The 5837-nt window shown below is 55.8% G+C and overlaps 1 long non-coding RNA gene across 1 annotated transcript; it reads left to right on the top strand.

Annotated features, from left to right (window-relative positions):
• The first annotated feature begins 2393 nt into the window (after positions 1 to 2393).
• LOC129647642 (uncharacterized) lies at positions 2394 to 3997 on the top strand. Its single transcript, XR_008712403.1, has 2 exons — positions 2394 to 3133; positions 3577 to 3997. It is a non-coding gene; the product is annotated as an uncharacterized LOC129647642 (long non-coding RNA).
• The last annotated feature ends 1840 nt before the right edge of the window (positions 3998 to 5837 follow it).

Genomic DNA, 5837 nt, shown 5'->3' with positions numbered 1-5837 from the left:
ATCTCGTTCTTTTCCATCTCACCCTGTTGGTCAGTCCTGAGCACAGTGGGTGTGGCTGGGCTGGGGCGGTAAGAAGAACAGGGTGCCGGGGGCAGATAGGGGACCCTTCTGCCTCAGGTTAAGGACAGGGGCAGCTTCGGGACCGGAGCACAAAAAGAGCAAAGTGACTTCGAACAGAAGCACAAAAATGTAGCAAGTTGCAGGGCATTCAGTATAGGCTGAAGCCAGACCCCTGAAAGGAAAGACTGCCTTCCTGGGGACCATTTCCGCTTACAGTCCCCATGACCTGAGGGCAGGAAGCCCCATTTCTCCTGCAGGTGTCTTTTGGAAGCATCTGTGTGCGAGGTGTCCTGTTTTAGTGACCCTCCTTTACAGCTCAAAACTGTTATTACCACGTGGAGGCAGAGAAGGCCATGAGCTGACAGCAGCAGTCTGAATCATGATGGAGGCAGCCCATCTGACTTCCCCGGGGCCCAAGGGCTGGCTCTAGGCTCCTCAGCCAGCAAGGACCGGGGGGACCCGGGGCCCCCCGGTCCTTGCAAGCCCTCCCCACCACACCCACCCGTGTTAGCTGAGACGGGGTACAGTCTGGCGAGGCCTGGTGGGAGGGTGGGTGGGAGGAAAGGACAAGATGCAAGGGCAGAAGAATTGCAGAATCAGGGGATTGGGGCTTCCCTTTTATCCCTCCAAGCTGGGGGAGAACGCTGATGGACACTGCCCTGAAAAGAGGACAGAGGCCACAGCTGGCACCAGGCCGGGCCCCCGGGGCAGTGCCCTGTCCCGGGACATCCATGTCCTTGACTGTATCAGGTGGCGGGGGGAGGGTTCTCTGTGTACTGCAGACACTCCCGTCTCCTGTCTGTCAGAGAAGCGTCTGCCAGACTCCAGAGAGGACTGGGCCCCCAGACCTCGCAGCGTACCTAAGCCTGGGACAGTTCCTGGCCCGTGGTTGAGTGCTCAGCAGACATTGGTCATGTCAATCAGAGTTGAAGAGACCTTCCAGTGGCTGCTGTGCTGTGCTCATGGTTCTTGTAAAAACAACCGCCTGGCCCCAGAGAGAGAGTCTTAGCTGTGTGTACCATGCCCCGGCCCAGCTGACCTAAGGGCAGTCAGTGGGGGCACGTCAGCTTGAGATGTGGCTGGGGGTGGGGTGAAGAGAGAGTATAGGGCAAAGGGATTCTGCATCTCAGAAGGCTGATCTGGGAGGCGCTAAGACAGGAGGGGATTAGGAAGAATCGCTGGGAAGGAACCAGGGGTGCGTGGTCATCCGGAGGTGAGGAAGGGGCTTCTGCCCCAGGCCCCAATCCCCATCCCACTCGGTGTCACTCACGGCCTCCTGTACATCTGTTCAACCTTCCCCTGTGACTCCCCCTTGCTTCAGGAAAGGTCAAGGCAGGACGTGGATATGATGCATTAAAACCAGGACCAAGATACCAGAGCCTGAGCAGCCCCAAAGGCAGACCCAACCATCAGGGGACAGGTGTGGGACCATTTTACCCGAGCCAGGATGCAGGGAGAAGCTCTTAGAATTGCTTTTTGGGCTTCAGCGGGAGACTGAACAGATAATTAGCAGGTCGCGTCTTCCCCACTGCTGGGATGGCGGACAGTCAGGCGGGGAGTCGAGGTGTGACTCCATGCCCACGTGCGGGACAGCACAGCTTCTTTAGATTTTTGCTGAACAAGGAAACACTGAAGGAAACACTGGGCTTCTCTCACCTCCATGGGATAGGAGCCCCCGCCTGGCTTGTTACCCATTAGAGAAAAAAGCTCTTCAAACACATGGCCAGGGAGGCTGGGGAGAATGGAAAGCAGAGAAAACAGGAGGGCGGGCTCTTCTGCTGACCTCACCTCAGCGCCAGGGGCCCAGGTAGCAGGGCCCTCTCGCGGGTGGCTTTCAGCCATGGATACAGCCTCTGTCACCGGAAGCCATGCCCCCACTCTAGTCCTCCCTGGGGAGGGGCAGCGTGGAGAGGAAGCTGCCATGTGGCTAACGGCCGTTTGTGGAATGGACTAGCCCCCTCCCCCAAACTGCATGGCGGCCACACTCAGGGTCAGAAAAACCTCAAGAGAACCAGACTCTGGTGCACTGGGATGCTAGGACACCTCCCCTGGGGCAGGGGACGGCTGGGAGGGGCAGGAGGATGCCCCGGGGCAGAGGCTGTCAGTGCCCATGTGGGGACCACTGGAAAGGGCGGGCGCTCTGGCCTCCCTGCAGAGGCAGAGACCACAGGGAGAAGTCCGTACGGTAGGTGCCAGTGGGGCCAGGCTGGTGTCCCTGGACTGAGTTCCCCGCTGCTCCTAAGCACGGTCATTGTGGTATTCTGTATACCAGGTCCCAGAACGCAGAGCAGGGAGGAAGCCCGCTTTCTGCTTACTCCTGTGAGTGCTTATCATTTCTATCCCTCCTACCCAGACTGGAAGCACACGCCTTCAACCTCCCTGCCCCCACCCCACCCCCACAGGGCCAGTTTGCCCTCTCATATCCAGTCTCTCCCCCCTCACTGTCATCTCCTCTGGGGTGGCAGCCCACCCTGAGCTCATGGAAGCCTGCCCTGCCCACCTCTGCCATCCCATACTGCTGATCCCCGGCCCACCGCAGGGGAGTCTTGTGACTTCAGGACACCAAGAAAGGAAAAAGGGCGGCAGGGAGAACCTCACAGTCATCTAAATAGCGAACTCGGTGGTCCACGCCCTGCCCCTCTCCCATGCTGGCCAACCCCTCCAGCCAGGCCACACTTGGGCTTCAGCCCAGCTCCGTGAAACATCTTGTGAACCCACTGGCTTCTTGTCTACAGTGTCTCCCTAAGAAACCGTATCACGTGCTTTAATTTTAAATTGTTTTCAGATCTGTCCTTTACAGATATCTTCGTCCTGTTCACCTCTGTGGTGACAACATTTATGTCTAATAAGGGCTTCTTTCTTGATGATGAATTTAACATGGGGTGGGATGGGGTGGGGTGTGAGAGGCCCAGATGGATTACTGGGCCAGGCCCAGAAAGCAGCGGCTCGGGTGCCAGGGTAGGTGGTAGGGAGGGGGATAAGTAAGGAGGCGGATGGTGTCCCTGCCCCCATGCTGATCAGATGCACCGCCCTTGGGTTTTCTCCTACAGCTTTACATTAGACCCACCTGGAGGTAAGTGTTCAGAGAAATTAACACCCAGATATGGGGCTTGCAGTGGTGCCAACTAGGGCGGCCTCCTTCCTGGGTTACTGGACTGGGTTATCCTAATGACATTCCTCATGGAGAAGGGGTTGGGGGTACAGTGTGTGAAGATGTGCCCAGTGGATACCAGTGCATGCCATATAAAAAGCCATAGCTCTTTCTATGAAGCTGAGTGTAGACCAGGAGGAGGTCACAGTGAACGTATCTGTTGGTGAACCAAACTCCGTCATGGGTGTGTACAGTCATCAGAGAGGGGCTCTGGTGGAGGATGAGGCAGTGTAGGTGAACTCAAATTTCTTTCTGACCCTGCCAACTTTGGGGGCTAAGGTGGGGCCTCTGTAGATAATTCCAACTAGATGATTCTTTATGGAACTGACTTGAAAGTTAATGGCTGAATCCCACTGTATTTACAGCCTAGACTGTTAGAACCAAAGAAGAGACTCTGGGAAAGCTCTGGAATCCAACCATGAAGGAAACCAAGGCGTGGATGCAATCAGTAACTGCACACCCACTCAGTGATTGCAGCGTTGGAAGTAGGATCTAGGCCCTGCCTCCTTCTCACTCCACTAAAATGAGAACATCCACTTCCTGACCCACAGTCTCCTAATACCTTGTTGGGCTGTGCTCACGAATGTGCCCGGCCACCCGAATTCACGTAATGTGAAGGAATTTCTCATACCTTCCCACCTGAGGCCAGGTGAGGTCCCCTTGAGTGGAAAGCCTGGGGCCATGTGAGCAGGGGTCTAGAGCTGGAAAAAGCCAAAGAATGGGAAGGTTTCAAGGGAGCAAAGACGAAAACCAAGAAGCAGCTCCCTTTTCTTTGCTCTGCCCTCAGCCTGAATGTTGCCTTTGATTTGATGCCTATTTGGGATTTCTGCACAAATGAGAGATTTGCCAGAATGACTCCAAATTCCACCAGATGGAGGGTAGGAGGCAATCCTGGCAGGTAGAAGGAGAGGGTTCTGGAAATGCTTGGTCAGTTGGGGAACTTAGCGCATCCTGTCTAACCACCCAGGAGAACCCGCTCTGCGAATCTGTGGCTGCCAGCCTGACTGGGTCCCACCAAGAGACCTGTGTGCTCAAGACCATGCTCTGCTAAACACCTCACAGGTCCCCAGGGGGTGGGAACAAGGAATCCCAGTCACTCCTCTGGCAGTCTACAGGTTTTAAAGCACAATTCCCATGTTAAGCTTCCTCTTCACCATGGATGATGAGCAAGGAAAAAACAAGCCTTCCTAAGCAGATAGCAAGATGGATGCATGCGCACGCAGTTTTGGGGTAGGGCAGAAAGACGTCAGGTGGCCCTGCGTCTCCGTGCCACCCTGCGCCCCCTTTTCCCCTTAGAGCAGCCATAGCCTGACGTACAAAGGAAGCTGCTTTGCCCACTTTCGTCCCTCCAAGTAATCACTCTGCTTCCCACCAAAATCTCCAACCCAATTCCAATCCCAGCCCCACCCCAGCCCCAGACAGGAGGTCGTGGTCCGCTCCCCCCACCTTCCACCAGAGCCTGCCCCTGGGGGACCCCAGGCCGAGCCGTAAGCATGTTCAGCAGGAATGCTCCTCAGGCCCAGCAGGGATTAATGCATCAATAGAATTGTCAGGCCAAACATAGGCAGAGGGAGGTTGTGGAGGGCAGAGGGCTGAGTGGGCTCTGGGAGACAAACAGCCAGACAACTCTGGGGAACAGCCAACTCCATCTAGTAAGCACATCACCTGCCTTGTCAATGAAGAGATAAAGACACATGATCTCAGGCCCCACTAATGAGGAACCTGCAGTGCTTGAGATCCAGCCCAGAGGCAAGTTGGCCTCTAATTCTAGGTCTGGGGAGAAGGGTCTGCAGAGCCTGCTGGGCTGGGTCCCCGCAGGCCCTCTGCGTGTGATTTTGAGCCATTCCCTTCTTGGGGCCATCCTTGTCTTGTGTCCCTTACCAGATTGTAAGGTCCACGAGGACAGAGACTGGGACCAGCCCCACACCCACTCTGTGGCACACTGTGCCTTTGTGCTGCCAGAGCCCAGCAAACAGCCAGGCTCCTCCTGTGCTGACTCAGGGCAGCCCAGCCAGGCGGCAATCGGGCAGAAAAGGAACCAGTTGGAGCTCCTTGGCTTTGAGCAGGAGGCCAGAGGTTTACATGGAGATGAGTGATGGGAACCACCTGTGGCTTGAAGCGCCCATGATCCATCTCCAAAAGGTATCCACCTGGAGGGGCGTCCCCCTGCTGCCCACACCGCCAGGAGCAGCACCTGGAGGACCCCGGATAGCCCTGTTTGCAGAGCTTCAGGGGATGGGAAGGAGCAGGCAGCTTGTCAGGACGCTAAATAACCAGACAGCAGGGAAAGCCAGGGAGCTCATTTCTGGACTCGGCCACAGAAACCCTGTCCTTTCCCTTGGAGAGTTTGGAAAAATATGCCCAGGCCAAGGAGAAACGGTTTGGGGGTTTCTTACAGCATGGCTCCTCCGTGGAGGTGGATAATGGGGCTTAGGGGATTCCCCCTCATGTGTCCTCTGATCATGTTTTTGAATGGAAACAGACGCGGCAGGCCTGCTGTTTATTAAACACAGCAGGGCTTTTCCAAAGAGGTCACCACACTGCTAATTTTCATTCCTCTGGGGAATTCCCCTGGGCCCCAAATTCCTTGAGTTCAATTACTTTAAAACTTGATTCCTTTATAGCC

Source organism: Bubalus kerabau, chromosome 3 (genome assembly GCF_029407905.1).
Source record: "Bubalus kerabau isolate K-KA32 ecotype Philippines breed swamp buffalo chromosome 3, PCC_UOA_SB_1v2, whole genome shotgun sequence".
NCBI classification, from domain to species: Eukaryota; Metazoa; Chordata; class Mammalia; order Artiodactyla; family Bovidae; genus Bubalus; species Bubalus kerabau.
This window is presented reverse-complemented; position numbering and strand designations above follow the sequence as displayed.